The sequence below is a fragment of the Sceloporus occidentalis genome, unplaced genomic scaffold, assembly GCF_023333645.1.
Source record: "Sceloporus occidentalis isolate IW3139 unplaced genomic scaffold, rSceOcc1.0.p SCAF_35, whole genome shotgun sequence".
Classification (NCBI taxonomy): domain Eukaryota; kingdom Metazoa; phylum Chordata; class Lepidosauria; order Squamata; family Phrynosomatidae; genus Sceloporus; species Sceloporus occidentalis.
Genome location: NW_028317015.1, coordinates 3931732 through 3950780, shown reverse-complemented (window position 1 = coordinate 3950780; position 19049 = coordinate 3931732).

Sequence of the window (19049 nt, the reverse complement as noted above, 5' to 3'; positions counted from 1 at the left end):
AGGGGGTAAGAAGCTGCCTCCTGTCACCAGCAACTGCCACTGGCTCCAAGGTAATACCCTCTACTTATACAACCTTCACACTTGCAACATAGTTGCTACTACATCTCCTGTCCATTATTCTGAACTATTGACCCCGGCATGTGCCACCAGTCATGCTTCCCCTTCCTGCTAGTCCAGTGGGCGCCTTTCTCTTCAAAGAACCAGATAGGGATCTCCTATCTCTCTGCTTGTGGTTGGATGGTGACACCAACTTGAGACCAAGCCACCCCAGATGTGTGCAACATACAGTTAATATCCCAGCACCATGAGCAGGCCTAGCTGTGCAGATGACACACCTGAACACGAAATAAAACGGCTCATTATGTCTTCATAGTGATGGGAGAAACAGCCTTCGGATTATGAATACAAATGAATTAATGTATTTGGCATAACCTCTATAGTATCTTATTATACTTAAATTTATATAGATAAACGGTCAAAATATCCGCTTTGTACATTCTGAAAAGTGAAGATCTATTTCATTTTCTAACCCAAGGAGGTTACATTTTTGTATGACTGCTTCGAATACAACATAGTACACATAGTACACATAGTACACATAGTACACATAGTGCACTTACAACATAGTAACAACCCACCTTCTACTACTACGGTAGTCATAAGTATCTAAATGAATGTACGCTAAGGTATTTCACAAAGTGACAAAATGACATCCACCCACCTAACGAATGACCTAATGAAACCCCAGCGGAATCCTCGCCACACCCTCAGGCTTTCTCTCGGAGCTGTACAGTATACTACCGGTATTGCATTATAGCTGCAAATACAACTGCATGTGTTTGACGTTCTCCGAGTAAAATTATCTATGATGGACACTGATCAATGCCGTTTCGAAATGTCTGGTAAATTTATACTATATTTTTTGGAGAAAAAGTAAAAAGAAAGAGAGGGGGGGGTGATAGAAACTACTAAAATACTTAAATGGATCTAACAAAATACAGGAAGGAAGTTAATTTAAAAGGGGGAGGAATGTTAGAACAAGAGGTCATAATCTAAACGTCTGGGTGGCAGAGGCTTAGATGTAATACAGCAAGTTTTACTTTACCGAGAGAGCGGTAGATAAATGGAATGGCTTCCCAGCAGAAGTGTCACAGGTTAACCCAATAAAAGAACGTAAACATGCATGGGATAGGCATTCGGCTAAAAATATGAAACCAAGGACTAGACAAAGGTTTTAAAGCAGGAAAAGAGCAGACTAGATGGGCTAAATGGTTCTTATCTGCCGTTAAATTGTATGTTTCTTTTTATACAGTCTGCTCTTTATACCATTGTAGTTGTGTTAATGCTTTGCCTGTATATGTAAAGTGCAGGAAGATTACTTGTCGTATCTGTAAAACTGATCCTCCACAGGTGAGATACACACAGTACAGATACTCAGGTTAACCCTCCGTTTTCCATTTATGAGCTGATATTATAGTTTTTGAACATTTATTTTGCCGTTAAGAAATAGGATTCTTTCTTGAGGCTGGCTAATAATTGTGATCGTGAAAAACAAATCTTTGTATACATGAATGATTGTCTGTATTTTACTGATGAGAATCAGCCCTTAACACTTTCATTTCCATGCCTGTATAGTGCATGTTTTTTTGCTTAAGGGCAGGTGGGCAGTTTTTAATAATCTAAACTCAAGAAGCTCCTTTCTTTTACACTTTGTATAATTACTTTATAATTATATAGTGGTGCTATTTACAATTAAAAAGTAATTATATGATGCCTCTTGATGACATCATAGAAATGTTCACTGCCCACCGGAGATTATTAGGGCACTCATTAAACTTACTTGGACCTTAGTAGGATGCAGTTGTTTTCTTGAGTATGTGAGTATGTAACTATTATCATTTTTCAAAGGGTGACAGTTTAACTGAGGATGTGGTTGCTGGCATGCGTTTGGTGCATTCCAAAACTTTTGATTGAGTTTCATGACCTGTTAATGACACACCAGCCATTATATGCAATTTAAATCATAAAATAACTGGGAAGTCCCTTCAAAGTTCCATAGATGTCTCCGTTTCCGGGGACAGTCCCTGGATTGAGGACAAATAAGGTCCCTGGGCATGGCCCTGGAAAAGATTGAGAAATAATATGCAATATCATACAATCACTTCATAAACATATACCAAACACACTGCATATATAGTTTGAAGAAAATATGCTTATAAAATAGATTTTTACCATTTGCCAATTTTTAAAAAAATCTCCCCGGGTTTCATTTTAAAAATCTGGTCACCTTACCCTAGTGTTTCGAGTGCAGGAGAACGTACCTGTTGACATGTACCAGTCTTTTCCAACCCTGTGTAGGTGAAAGCTTCAGGTGGAGGGTCGCTCCATACATATACATTAAAAGCACTCCTATTGAATTTCGGGAACTGTGTCACTATATCTGCTAGCTGCCTTGCTTTCCCGCATTTGAAGGTTGTGGGGATGGTTGGTCATTTGGGGAGATCTAGGGAGATCTCTACAAAAAAAAGATTAATTAACCATGGTTTTAATTAATAAAGACCAGTACAATGTCTGCATTGTCACATTGTCTTTTATGTTTAACAGATACAGAGTTCTACCTGCATGTCACAGAAAGAGGAATTCTAATTTTTATAGGTAAGTGTGTATCCATACATTTACTTGGAGTTTAGTCCTGGGATGTCAACGTTTAAGCTCAATGGTAATAACATGGAGATTAGAGCACTGATTCTAAGTAAAAGTATTAATCTTTCGAGCGGCGTCACAGTTTGAATATAGCAAACCGTCCAAATGCAGGTTCATATTCTGATTGTTCACATAGGTATAGATAGACAAATGGATTAACACAGAGCCAGATTGGGGATGACTAAGGGGCCCCCGGCACTTTAAGGCCAGAGGCTGAAAAATTCTGTACATGCGCCGGCGGCAGGCAGAATATACATGGCTTCATGTTACATTTTTGTATTATGTGGCCGCACGTATCCAGTCGGTACCCACACTGCATAACTGGTTTCCACTCCACATATAATTGGAGCCCAGCGAGCCAGATGGCCAGTATGAGCCTGGATCACCGAAACTAGATATTGGTATTTATAACTTTGCATCGCATCGGGATATTTTGTATGATTTCACTTACTTGATGACCATGATGGTTTGCAATAACTTGAGATTTATAGTAATAAGAGAGACAGCGAATAAAGTACTTATCGCATGATGTGCTTTTTTCCATGTTGTGTCCGGCCATCCTGTAGTGTCATAGAAAATATAGTCCAAGAAAAAGTGTCATGCGATAATATTAAGTGTGATTAATAAATATCACTATTAAATATCAATTGCAATCTCTAAATGATACATTCTAATTAATACATCAATAAATAAATATATAAATAAATAAAATATACATACAAACTTAAGAAGATTCAGTTCAAAAGAAAGAGGTATCAAGAGGGTAATTCAGTAGTTCCTATAGTGTGGTAAAGGTAGACAATTTAGTTCTGGACCCTAAAACCAATACTGCTTTCTCACTTGATTGTCTGGTATGCTTGTTATCTTGTTTGAAGAGTTTTTCGCCTATATTAAATAAGCAATAACAATGAAATAGGTGATACTTATTCTACACTGTAAAGATATTACTTCATGAGCTACGTGAGTTTATCTACTAGATGCATGATCGGGGAACGTGAAGTCAGAGTAAAAATAACTGTCAGCTCCAAAGCCTTGTGATCGTTGTCTTGTCATTATTACAGAAAGTGAACTGCAGTGTGATTCATGGGCGAAAGCTCCGAACACCCCTCTCAAAAGCATTATTTTAAATTGTTTTAAACAAGGACTTGAAGCTTACCCTGAAGAACTTAACGGGTCATGCACTCTTTTCAGGACGGAATATGATAAAGGTAGTAAAGAAAAATGTATCCATCGTTTTAATGACTGTTGTTGTGTAAGGAATGGAATAGATGTAAGGCCTTCAGAAATATGAAATCTACAAGTTGCATACATTTACAGCTCCTTTGGGCCATGTAAAATCACCTCTGTCAATCATAATAAGATGAAACCACAGTTTCTATGTTTTTTGTGGCACCAATCAGCATATATAGCATTATTGTGCGGCATTAGGAGGGCCGTGAAAAGTGTATGGCGTATGGTGACTTTAATGGAAGAATGAGAGACCAACAGTAGGAAGATCTACCCCTGGTTTCGTGGAAAAAGAGAAGACTATGTCTCTGCTTATATGAATTGGTAAAAAATGTTGTGATATTTATTTGCTTGAAAATTACTACCTTTTGTGGCAACTTATAGATATGCATTCTCTTATAGGCTAATTCTATATGACCATAATAGCATTCCATAAAACATAATTGCCTTGGTATTAATAGATATGGCCTTTGCACTGTACGGCCCTTGAATGTTTTGAGGCAGAACCCACATTAATACGATTCAATCCCTCGGGGGAAGAAGGGTAGGGAACAATAGATGCTCATGGGGTGTAGCAGAGGGAGCTGAAGTCTGGTGACCGCAGGAGTGCTAAATTATTAGGAAAAGGGGCTAACCCCTCAAAAACTGTTTTCTGCTTTAAACTTTAAAGATGCATAGTTTTGTAACGCACTTACTGTGCTACTTCGTCAAGTCATCTTCTATGCTATAGGAATAATTCAAGTCCTGTGTTTTGTAAAGAACTATGACACCGATCACTGATAAAGACACTGATAAGTGATAAAGAAGTAGCGAAGGACATTGTAAAGTATAACAAGAATGGTTATTACATGGGATGAATGGAATGTGGAGGTTACTACATGGGGTGTGAATTAACCTTAAAATGGGGACATTTAAATAAGAATGATAGTAATGAAGGGAGAGGTGTCCACATTTTTTCTGCAGTGGGCCACTTTATCAGAAATGTATGTGTGCGCGGCCCACTCGGTTTCCATTGGGAGAAAATATGGCATTTTAGCTATGAAATGCATGTCAATGCAGACTTGATTTGGCAATAACGCAAAAGAAGCAAACAGTTTTTAGATAAAACACACAGTAATGTGCCGTGTACGCGTGTAATTATAATTCACAATAATACGCAGTATGCGTGTAACACATAGCCCCGTAAAATTCACAGTAATGTGCAGTGTATGCTAACATACCTGGACACACACACTTTTATTAATATACCCAGACACATATTACCACACTAACATGCACACACACTTACATACTCAAGCGCTCACACTAACATACCCGGACACACACATCGGCACATGTACACTCACTAAAATAGATACACTCCTATTAACATACCCAGACACACACAAACATACCTAGACAAAGACACGTGTTCACACACTAACGTATGCCCATATACTAACATATCCAGACACACCAACATATCCGCACATACCAGTGTACACAGACACACCCTAACACACCTAGACACAAAGAGATGAATTATCATACCCAAACACACACATGCTATCTAGACAAACATACATAGATAGACACACAGGCAAACCTTTGCGAAGCCTTGCCGCACTACTCCAACCAAGGTCGCACAATGTAACGTTGCATGACGCCACTCAACCATAAATCCTTGAAAATAGGAAGATAAAGAGTTAAGTCCGGGCGTTGGGACTTACTTCTTTCTATCTCTGGATCCGCCAATGGTTCCAGGGGTGGTTAACACTGCAGATCTTATGCAGGCCGCACCTTGATGTCCTGCAAGTCACATTCTTTACAGGTTCCTTATGTTCCTCCAATGCTTTGCTGAGTAGCTCTCAAGCAACCATTGCGCTCCATATCTGGAATACGGGGTGATATATTTTTCTATTCTACCCAACTAACCCCCAGAAAGAAATAAAGTTGAAAGTGCAAACTTAACATATAAAAATATACCTTTTTATATACTATTAAACTGCTCATTAAATATAGCTAATTCACATTAAATGTAAGGTTCAGGGCCTCTGCTACTTTGTAATAGTTATTGAACTGTAATTATATTTGGTTTTATTATTGTCTAGTTCAAGGTTTGATCATTTGATAAAATATTTGTTAAATATGTTATATACATTTTCACACAACCCACTATATAAAGATTCTGATCTAGACCAGTCAAAAGCTTTGGCACTTGAAGAGGCCATTAGCCACCATGGCGTGGTGCATATATGGGGCAATAGAGAATGGTCTATCTGTTTTATCCTTCTATAGCACTGTTAGCAGGGTGTAGACACTGCCATTTGGTGAAATATTGGTAGTGGAGGGTCTGCACAGGATAGCAAGCCTGGTAAAGTTAGAACTTGTATACGTATGCATATTCGGAAAAGTAGGGTCCCTAACACAGCGATTAGTGTGATTTGAGGCTTTAAGGGCTGGAAGAATGGTTTCCACTGTGGTGTGTTAAACATTTTTGTTTGTTTGGTCCATGGAGTCTTTTACGTTTAATGAAACAAATAAATATTCACATTTACTTGACCTTGCATGCCTATTCCTTAACCTCTTCTGTTAAATTTCAACATATGTCACTTGTTTCCAAATGAATTTTTTTTATTATTTTTTTACACAGATAGAGCAATTTTTGAGCTGCAAGTTTATAAAGACACAACAAGAAGAGGATTTCCAGTGGCATTTTCCATCAAGTATAATGGAAAGACTTACTATCTCTACTGTACAAGCTCAAAGGAGCTTTCCTTTAAGGTAGGATTTACGCAATAAAACTGTTGCATCTGAAAAATAGCCGTAATAGATTTAAGATTTATGTTTTATATTTATATGTCAATATATACTGAGGATTTATGCGAATACGCCTTAATTTGCTTATCTCAGGTATGTTTGCTTTAGAACTAAACTATTAGCTCACGTAGGAAGTTGCGACACTTTAACTGTGTTGTCAGCACATGGACAATCAAGACATTGTTCCTCTTTCACTTTTATTATATCCTCAGACGTAGGCTCCAAGTTGGCAGTTCCTGCTCACAGCACAAAAGAACAGGTTTTTGTTTTTTTTTACATTGTAAAATAATCTAAGAATTGGGGAAAACTAACTGCATGTTCTCTTTTTTAAATAACCATGTAGATTTACACATAGTAAAACTGTATGGCTATAAATTATTATTAGAATGAACAATTACGCACCTTACATAAATGAAACTACAATGTTTAGCAATACTCACACCCTTTTCTCTTTTTAGAACAGTTTATAGATTAATTATGGTAATAAATCAAGTAATAATAATTTTATTATTTAATAGTAATGAGTCTACCTGGCTCCACACCAAAGTTTAGCTCCTGCCCTACTTTTTAGCAGGCTCAATAATTATCTCAATTAAAAAAAAACCTGTATTTATTATTATTATTTTTAAAGTTAGGTTTTATTTAAAATTATGCTTTGCGAACTACATAAAAGTATATTTAAAAAACATAGAATCTCTGAAAGCGTTTTTATGCCTGGAGTAGATAATTTCACAAATTCATCAATTCCAAATTTATACACCTGTTTAATTGACAGTATATTATGTAGTATTTTTTTTGTAACATTTTAATATTTTTATTTGTAACAATGTTTCCCCATAATTTTTGTTTTGTTCGCACATTTTATTTTTCTTGATGATGTTAAATATACTTTAGTCATTTTATATTTGAATGTTTTCTGAATAAATACATTACACAGAAGAAACTTTTATTTTATAATTTGCACAGATTTATGAAGCAATCTTCAGAAGATCAATATGTTAAAATTAAGAGGTCAAATAAAATCTTAGCTCTTAAAAGTTTTGCGGTAGTTGTTCATGCCCACTCCACTAAAGTGGTTGCGGCATACAAACGAATCGCTGATTGCGCCAAATGTAATGTTTTCACAAAATTGCTCATTTTGCTAAATTAGTCAGCAGCTGAGTTTCTCATCCACTGCATTTGTGTTCGCAATATTTAGGTTTACATTAAAAAGAAAAAAAGGAAAAAAAAAAATAATAATAATAATAATATTTTTTTTTATATATATATATATATATTAAAATTAAACTGTTCTTTACTTTTAGGAAGGAGTCCTACCTGCATATATCAGTGGGACAACCAGCGATATTATCTTCTATCAAAAGACATTTAGCAGAGGAGACGTAAGGGGCTTTCTGTTCGAATCTGCTCTGGTCGAAAAGCACTTCCTGGCTTTCCAGGATGGTGAAAATGGTTCACAAAAGCTAATCCTTAAGCAGTCCTTTGAAGATGAAGTGGATGAATTCAAACGTTTTCAAATTTCTGCCCCCTAGTAAATTTTTATATTTCAAATTCAAGTACGTATATACTTTAAGCCCTTTTAAGTTTATACTTTGCCTAAAGTCTACTTTAGAAGTATGTTTTATTATTGGAAATAAAATGATGTATATTTGTAATTATGGATTAAAAATAAAATATTTCAATGAGCACAGTTGGTAACACTTTATTTATTTAATGGTGGAGGATCAACAAATTATGCAGGCAACCACAACACAAGGGACAGAGGACTTTGCTTGTAAAACTGAACATATAGACTTGAGTTTTATATATTCTTGGGATAGAAAGAGGTTCTTTGAAGCTGACATTAGACTTGTGCATGGCAAGCAAAATCCCTTCCGGATACATTTTTGTTTCGTTTTTGCCGCGCTTGTTTTGGAGCAGCAAATTTTGTTTCCTGGCCGGTTGAAATTTGGGGGGGCTTTTGTGATTCTGAACAACATTCGGGAGGTGTTTCCAAAGGAGGGGGTCCCTGACACCTTCTTGACTCCCATTTTATTACAGAAACTTTAAAAAAATATTCCCCCAGAGTAAGAAGGGTTAAAGAGGTACAGTAGCAGCAAGTAGTAGTAGGGCACTGGACAGGCAGACACTGGAAGGTGTAAGGAACATGCACCCCGTGGAGCAGGACTGAATTCCTACCACAATATTATAGAAATTTAAAAAAAAGGACGGTCAAAGGGGTGCAGCAGTAGTAGGGCACTGGCCATGGAGAGGCAGACACTGTATATCATAGGCACATGCAGCCTCGTGGAGCAGGACTGAATTTAACAAAGTTAACAAAAAATGATCAATCAAAGTAAGGAAGGAGACAGAACAGCAGCACTAGACCTCACTCACTAGTTTGAATATTGAGTGATTGGTAGCCATCTGCTTAACCAGTTCTGAGGAGAGTTGTGTTCTTTGGGGGTTCAGTATGTTGCCTGTCACAGAGAAAATCCTCTGGCATTGAACACTGTGAGTGGGCATGAAAACAACTGCTGGATCACTAAAGAGATACCTTGCTAGCTTTTTGGTCCCAATAATGTAGAGGGTCAGTTCTATCAGTTCCAGGAGGTACTGGTAGTTCCTCAAGTTAAGCCTCTGAGTTTAACTTGAGGAGGTAGTCGGTCGGACTATCCAGCTCCATGACAAGTGCCTTTGCCCCAAGTAGTTTACAAGTGCCATCATAACCCCCAGTCTGTTTCTGCCATCTTTGCCCAAGCTTGTCAGTGTCCCAAACAACTTATCTGTGCAATCTTTTCCCCAAACAGCTGGTCTGTCCCATCACTGCCCTCAAACAGCTTGCCTGTGCCATCATTGCCCCTTGCACCCCCTTTGAACTTACTTTCTTGCATACATATGCAAACACAAATTACACACTTACTTACTAACATACATAGTAACATAGTAACATAGTTCATAAGGTTGAAAAAAGACCAAAGTCCATCAAGTTCAACCTATATACATATTGTGTCCCTACTGTGTTGATCCAGAGGAAGGCAAAAAACCCTTATGAAGCAGATGCCAATTGCCCCATACCAGGGGGAAAATTCCTTCCCGACTCCAAATATGGCAATCAGAATAAATCCCTGGATCAACGTTCTGTCCCTATTAATCTAATATCCATAACTTGTAATATTATTGCTTTCAAGAAACACGTCCAGGCTCCTTTTGAACTCTTTTATTGAGTTTACCATCACCACTTCCTCTGGCAGAGAGTTCCATAATCTCACCGCTCTTACTGTAAAGAACCCCCGTCTGTGCTGGTGTAGAAACCTTCTTTCCTCCAGCCGTAGAGGATGTCCCCTTGTTATAGATACAGTCCTGGGTATAAATAGGTCCTGGGAGTGATCTCTGTACTGTCCCCTTATATATTTATACATAGTTATTAAGTCCCCCCTAAGCCGTCTTTTTTCCAAACTAAATAACCCCAATTCTGATAATCTTTCTGGGTACTGTAGTCCTCCCATTCCCCTTATTACTCTGGTTGCCCGTCTTTGAACCCTCTCCAGCTCCACTATATCTTTCTTGTACACTGGTGCCCAGTACTGTACACAGTATTCCATGTGTGGTCTGACTAGTGACTTGTACAGGGGTAGAATTATTTCCTTGTCGTGGGCATCTATGCCCCTTTTGATGCACCCCATGATTTTATTTGCCTTAGCAGCAGCTGCCTGACACTGGTCGCTACAGGTAAATTTACTGTTAACTAAAACTCCTAAGTCCTTTTCCATGTCAGTCGTCCCCAGTGTTTTCCCATTTAATACATATTCCCAGCCTGGATTTTTCTTCCCCATGTGCATAACCTTACATTTATCTGTGTTGAACCTCATCTGCCACATCCCAGCCCAAGCCTCCAACCTATGCAGATCCATTTGTAATCGTGCGCTGTCCTCTATTGTGTTAACCACGTTACAGAGCTTAGTATCGTCTGCAAAGATTGATACTTTACTATGCAATCCCTCTACAAGGTCATTAATAAATATATTAAAAAGAATAGGACCTAAAACTGACCCCTGTGGTACCCCACTAGCAACAGTCACCCACTCAGAGTATGTACCATTAATAACCACCCTCTGTTTCCTATCACTGAGCCAGTTACTTACCCACATACACACATTCTCCCCCAGCCCAAGCATTCTCATTTTATGTACGAGCCTTTTATGTGGCACCGTATCAAATGCTTTGGAAAAATCAAGATATACGACATCCAGCGATTCACCCCGATCCAGTCTTGAGCTCACCTCCTCATAAAAGCTGATCAGGTTAGTTTGACAGGACCGATCCCTTGTAAACCCATGCTGATATGGAGTCATACACTTATTTTCATTGAGATACTCCAAAATAGCATCTCTTAGGAAACCCTCAAACAGTTTACACACAACAGAAGTTAAACTAACAGGCCTATAATTCCCCGGGTCACTTTTTGTCCCCTTTTTGAATATTGGCACAACATTTGCTATGCGCCAGTCCTGGGGAACAGACCCTGTCACTATAGAGTCCTTGAATATTAGAAATAGGGGTCTGTCTATTACATTACTTAACTCCCTTAGAACGCGGGGGTGAATGCCATCTGGACCTGGTGATTTGTCTATTTTGATTTTTTTTAGGCGGCACTGCACTTCTTCCTGCGTTAGACAGGCGACATGTACTGGGGCATTTATCTCATCCTGCTGTATATTACCTGGCATTTCATTTTCCTCTGTGAATACAGCAGAGAAGAATATATTTAATAGATTAGCTTTTTCCTGATCCCCGTCTATAACTTCTCCCTCATTACTTTTTAAGGGGCCAACGCTTTCATTGTTAACCTTTTTACTATTTATATAGTTAAAGAACATTTTGGGGTTTGTTTTACTCTCTTTGGCAATGAGTCTTTCTGTCTCCAATTTTGCTGCTTTTATCTGATTTTTACATATTTTATTTTTTTCCCGATAGCTTTTTAGTGCTTCCTCACTGCCTTCCTGTTTTAGTAGCTTAAATGCCTTTTTTTTGCCATTTATTGCCCCCTTTACATTTTTATTTATCCACATTGGTTTTCTCTTGTTCCTGACTCTTTTATTCCCATACGGTATGTACCTTTCACAGTGAGAATTTAAGATATTCTTAAAAATCTCCCATTGAGCGTCTGTACTCTTGTTTTTGAGGACATTTTCCCAATTTACAGTGTTAAGGGCTTCTCTTAGTTGATCAAACTTTGCCCTCCTAAAGTGCATAGTTCTTGTGGCTCCTCTAAGAGTTCCCTTATTGAAGGACAAGTTATAATGTATCATATTGTGATCACTATTTCCTAGATGTCCCCTGACCTGCACATTAGTTACTCTGTCAGGTCTGTTGGTTAATATTAAGTCCAGTAGGGCGCCCCCTCTGGTCGGGTCCTGTACCATTTGGGACAGATAATTATCCTTACTTATAGTCAGAAACCGGTTTCCTTTATGAGATTCACAGGTCTCGGTTTCCCAGTTTATGTCGGGATAGTTAAAGTCCCCCATAGTAACCACCTCATTGTGATTAGCTGCCTTGTTTATTTGCTTTAATAATTGATCTTCTGCTGCTTCCATTATATTTGGTGGCTTATAGCAAACCCCGATCAGTATTTTATTATTTTTCTTTCCATATATTTCTACCCATAATGACTCCACATTATCATTTCCCTCACATATATTCTCCCGCAGTGTGGCCTTTAGGCTGGACTTTACATAAAGGCAAACTCCTCCCCCTTTTCGTTTTTTCCGATCCTTCCTGAATAGACTATACCCCTGTATGTTAACCGCCCAGTCATAGCTATCATCCAACCATGTCTCTGTTATACCCACTATGTCATAATTTTCTTCAGACATTATTAACTCCAGTTCGTCAGTTTTATTGGTCAGACTTCTGGCATTAGTAAGCATACAATTTAGAGGTGTATGGTTTTTTTCCCTATGAAGCCTATCCCTATTAACTATTATAACCCCTCCCTCTGCTCCACCCCCAGGTACATTTATAAGCCCCAGCTCTCTATCTACACTATCTTCCCCTTCTATATTGTAGTTTCCCTCCCCCCCTTTCCCTAGTTTAAACACTCCTCCACCCTTCTGACCATCTTCTCCCCAAGCACAGCTGCACCCTCCCCATTGAGGTGCAGCCCGTCCCTACCGTAGAGCCTGTATCCGACAGAGAAGTCGGCCCAGTTCTCCATGAACCCAAACCCCTCCTTCCTACACCAGGTTCTGAGCCACTTGTTTAGCTCCCTAATCTCCCGCTGCCTCTCTGGTGTGGCACGTGGTACAGGTAATATTTCAGAAAATACTACCTTGGAGGTCCTTGCCTTAAGCTTGCTACCTAAGTCCCTGAAATCATTTTTAAGGACACTCCGCCTCCCTCTCACTTTGTCATTGGTGCCAATGTGCACCATGACTGCTGGGTCTTCTCCAGCCCCTCCCAGTAATCTGTCAACCCGATCCGCGATGTGCCGAACTCGAGCGCCAGGCAGACAACACACTGTTCGGCGATCCCGGTCTTTGTGACAGATCGCCCTGTCTGTCCCCCTAATAATTGAGTCCCCCACTACCAGCACCTGTCTGGTCTGCCCTGCGCTCCTCCTTCCCTCCTTACTGGAGCAGACACCCCTCTGGTGGTCAGAGGCAGTGACTTGCTGCAGTACTGCTAACTCTGAACTAACATCCCCCTCATCTGCCAACCGGGCAAACTTGTTGGGGTGTGCTAGATCAGGACTAGCCTCCCTGGCGCTTTTCCCCCTACCCCGCCTTCTAACTGTAACCCAGCTAGCTGCCTGACTGTCTTGTACCTCCATCCCACTATCCTCCCCCACCTCTACCTGCGAGAGAGCTTGCTCAGTGAGCAGCAGACTCCTCTCCAAGTTGTCAATAGATCTCAGTGTTGCCAGTTGCTCCTCTAGACTCAGGATTTGTGCTTCCAAATGAGCAACCCGCACACATCTCGCACAGCAATATGCACCCTCGAAGCGCTGCTCAAGGATTGCATACATTGAGCAAGATGTACACCTGACCGCATTGTCAAACATGGAGGACATCTTGGCAATGGGGATAGCTCCAATAACTGGCAAAAACAGACAGTAAGGCGCAAAATATATATAAATATATTATATGCAATCACAAGGATTTATACTTTACCCTCCTTCTTGCTTTTTAACTCCTTCTTTGCTTGTAACTCCTCACTTAGAGATGTCACTTAGGAGATTCGCCCCAGCTCAGGATTCGCTTGTGTGTCCAAGCTAAATGCAACTGCAAAAGCCAAGCAGAACTCACAGAGAAGGTTACTTAATTAGCAACACACCTGAAATAGCCCTTACCCTTTTTTATTTTGCTATTTTCAACAAAACTTTACACTGAACACAACACAAACAAACACAGTGCTCCCCCTTGCAATAGTAATGAATATACTCTCCTTCTTTGCTTGTAACTCCTCACTTAGAGATGTCACTTAGGAGATTCGCCCCAGCTCAGGATTCGCTTGTGTGTCCAAGCTAAATGCAACTGCAAAAGCCAAGCAGAACTCACAGAGAAGGTTACTTAATTAGCAACACACCTGAAATAGCCCTTACCCTTTTTTATTTTGCTTTTTTCAACAAAACTTTACACTGAACACAACACAAACAAACACAGTGCTCCCCCTTGCAATAGTAATGAATATACTCTCCTTCTTTGCTTGTAACTCCTCACTTAGAGATGTCACTTAGGAGATTCGCCCCAGCTCAGGATTCGCTTGTGTGTCCAAGCTAAATGCAACTGCAAAAGCCAAGCAGAACTCACAGAGAAGGTTACTTAATTAGCAACGTACACATTTATTCTAACACACACATTTCACCCCATTTGGATATCCATACTCACATGCATACATACCCCACCCCTTCCCAGTTACCTATCACTTCTCCAGCAGCTTTCTATCCAGCTGCTTACATGCTTTGAACTGTTATAAGAAGACTGGAACAATTGGTCGCAGAGGTTGCCCCAGGCCCGCTAGAGGCACCGGCCTGTCGCAGTTGCAACCACGGAGACCCCTAGGATGAGCATGTCTCTCAAACTTTTAAAATTATTTTACCCTTAACCCTTGGGTCACAGAGGGTTGCCAGCATGTACTCTGGGGTGTCTTAAATGGCTTGCATGCAACTTTTCGTTTATCTGCCTGCTGACCTGCTTTGCAACCCATCCCTTGTAATCTTTTCCCTGGAAAGACCTCATTTTTTCCAGCAAGTCCTGCATATGTTGTTTAAAGTAGGTAAGTAAGATGACCTAGCTCAAAGTGGCAGTACTCTGGCTTAAGTCCTGGGTCACATCCCTAAATGGCTTCAGGACCCCCACCGTTTGCCCCATTAATGCCCATTACTCTCTGTTGAATGGGCTGGACACCCTAATGCTCAGAGCATATGGAGTGAAGAGCCCACCCATACTCGAAGATCCGCTCCATCATGTCTTTGCCCTGGATCCTGACCTCTCAGTGAGTCCTTGGTTGTAGTCAGGCCCGGACTGGGACAAAAAATAGGCCCGGGCATTTCAGACTGAGAAGCTCATTTTTATGAAAAAACATATATGTACATACATATACATAATACTTGGTCATTCAACATGGGAAGCCTGAAGCCACAATTTAGTGCGACTAATCCTTGAAATAAATATTATAGAGTAAATAACACAATACCTTATCTTTTCCACTAAATGATTTCAGGGCCTTGAATGTTTTGTCCCCTGAAGTCACTACAAATTCAGGAGGGCGTTTTATCTCTGGATAAATATAAATTAAATAATTCCTACTGTAACACACACACCAGGACAGGCTTTTCCACACCGACACCCAGACACACACACCAGGACAGGCTCTGCCACACCGACACCCAAACACACACCAGGACAGGCTCTGCCACACCGACATCCAAACACACACACACCAGGACAGTTAAAAAAAAAAAAGAAATGGTTCAGCACTCAACTCCCAGGAAGCTGGGAGCTAGCAGCTAAAAAGGGCAAAACAAAAACAGAAAGCATAACAAAAATAGCAACGTTTCGGCCAAACAGGGCCTTTTGAGCTTGACAAAGGCCCTGTTTGGCCAAAAGATTGCTTTTTTGTTTTGCTTTCTTTGAATAAAGTAACCTAAGGATTGGAAGCTGATTGGAGTGCTGGGCTTTCTTTCTGTGTTCGTACACACACCAGGACAGGCTCTACCACACTGACACCCGAACACACACAACAGGATAGGCTCTGCCACACTGACACCCGAACACACAACAGGACAGGCTCTGCCACACTGACACCCGCATCCGGAGGGTTTCTACGGACGGTTTCACTCAGCCTGCCTGTGGCAACTTTGCCACCAAAACAGCCTGCCTGTGGCATCTTTGCCACCAAAATAGCCTGCCTGTGGCATCTTTGCCACCAAAACAGCCTGCCTGTGGCATCTTTGCCACCAAAACAGCCTGCTTGTTGCATCTTTGCCCCCCTTACACATCCATGCTATGACACACACATATTCATTCACTCGTTCACAAATATTTATTCACTAATTCACAGATAATCATTCACTCGTTCAGATTGTTGGATTCCTGCGTCCCCCTGGCGGTAGAAGAGATGCTGCTCGCGCGCGTCTGCCAGGTAAGTAGCGGGCCCACTGCTAGAGTTGCGGGCCCGGCCACAGTTGCCCCTTTTGCCCTGCGTTAAGGACGGCCGCATAGGCCCAGTCAGTCCAGTCCTGAATGGGCCTATTTTAAGGTAGGGGTCTGGAGCTGCAGCTCCATTAGCCCCTAAATCAATCCGGCCCTGCCCCGGCCCGGCCCACCGGGCAAATGATTGGTGTGCCCGATGGCCAGTCCGGGCCTGGTTGTAGTTGTGACTAAAACTGCGCCTTACTTTGGTAGGTGTGGTGGAAAAGATTTTACCACTGGTAGTAGATTGAGAGTGTCGGTACTGCTGCAGCTGCTCCATGCAACTCATGGAAGGGGTAGTTCAACCCCTGACTCCAAGCAAGAAGGCTTCTGCCTACTTAGGAGTAGTATACTGGTGGTGACCTGACTACAACTGTTTCGTATACACCTGTTGTCACGAATCCACCCTACTCCAAGCGTGCGCGTGACTTGGTTCTGGTGGTAAAAGGGTTAAAACTCAAAATCTGTCTGCCCTAGACCTGAAATAGTGATAAAAATATCCACCCTTAATACCACCCACAATTAACCATAGTGATATAAGTAATATCATAACGCTGCCACCACCAAGGCAATTTATAGATGGAGTGCCTTGGTCCCCCAAGTGAATTAGACTAAGAACTCACACAATATACTTTAACAGAATAATTATGTGATTTCAAATTACAATAAAATGGTCTAATCCGGTAACGTGAGTCTTTACCAGACAAAGGCATTACTTAAAAAAGGAAAATGTATTATGAACAAAATATAGTCACAGTGCATACAAAAAAAACAGATGATAAACAGATTATTTACACCAAACAGATACAAATAAAAAGGAGAAATTACAGAAAACCTAACTACTCACTTGAATGGTAAAGTAACAGTTTTTCTGTCCGTAAGGCTCCGTCAAGGAAATATGGTGATTTACTCAAAATTAGGTCTTGGCCCCTAGTAAGCACACTAGGGGCCAATTTCCTCTCATTAACTTTATACCTTTTCCAGTTCATCTCGAGTTTCCAAGCCGGCCCAGAGGTGGTATAAGCGTAGGGAAGGTGTACCTATAGGAACCATAAGTGCCCTCCCCCTTGTGTTGTGGAAACATATTAGTCAAAATAACTCATTTTCATTTTATTCTCCCTCCTGCGCTCATCACAGCAATAATTCATTTGCATTATGAATTTATGAATTTCTGGTAAATTATGAAGTCCATAGATATGTCACACTTGCTACTTATGACTCAATGCCACGGACTTCCCAATTTATTCCAAACAGCTTACGTTGCACTAGCCATATTTGTATTCTTTTTGTAGGGTGCGCTTTCCCCGTTCTAGATATGCACAAAAGGAGGTATGATTATGAATCTATGGGTTATTATTGATGTATATGTTGGATATGACCTTGGAAGAATTGGTTTTCCTGACTGCTAGTGGTCACTTAGTATATCAAAAGAATCCACTCTCTATGAGGGATACAGGCATATGGTGGATTACTCGGTCTGTTTACATTGGACCTAGACATAGCGCCACCTTCTTTGTAGCATTTCACACCTTGCGGAGGGCCCTGGTTGGAGTCCGAGCTTCAAAAGACAAATTCATGTTAAAAGACCTTTTGGCACCACATGCCTATACAATAGAATTAACCCCTCTCATCTTTGCCCAACCCAAGAACACTAGAATCACCCCTTCTCACGGACATTCTTAAATGTTTTATATACTGGCCGGTAAAAATGAAATAATTCAAAGGTATACCCCCCTAATGCCAGATTTTTGGTTGCATAACTTTGGTGTGGACGAACTCATATATTTAATTTTCTCTAAAGTGACCATGTTCTGAAAAGTAGCACTGGATTCATTACGATTTATGTTTTACAACCTCAATATAGACTGGGGATTTATGTCTTAACTTCCTGTGTTTATCTCAGTGATGTTTGTTTTAGAATTCAATTATCAGCTCATGTAGGAAGTTGCAACACTTTAAATGCAACACTTTAATCTAGATATTGTCCCTCTGTCATTTTTACTATATCCTCAGGCGTAGGCACCAAGTTGGCAGTTTCTGCACACAGCACAATAGAACAAAGGTGTTTTTTTACAGTAACACTAAAAATTGTAAAGGAAAAGAAAAATTGTAAAATAATCCAAGAATTGCAGTTGTAGGATTCATATTCAGCTGTAGGCACAATCATAAAACAGAACATGGCAAGAATGAAAACATTGAAATGACCCCTGTTCAAAGGTCTGCATACCCTTAGTTCTTAATACTGTGTGTGACAGAACTACATTGCTGGGCCAGACACATCCCTTTGCGGAGAGTTGCAGTCCCGTGGACACTTGCCCATGTTCAGCCTGGGCATTTGGGCCGTGGTTCTTCCTGTGGGGGAAGTGTGGGGGTCACTTGTAAAAATGCAGGTTGAAATGTTCAAAGACTATTTGCTCACACCACAGGAGGCCCCTTCCATAGTCACTGTTTCCCTGCACCTTAAATAAATTAATATTATAATAGTTCTGTTAAGTCTTAATCTTGTGTGATGTCATTTAATTATGCACTGATGTAATTGAGCCCTTTTGTTCTGTTTAAAACCTGGCTGTTGTCTTGATGTTTCTGGATAAATATGCTATATTCTGTTCAATAAAATGTTCATTCCTGTACTCAATTCAAGGT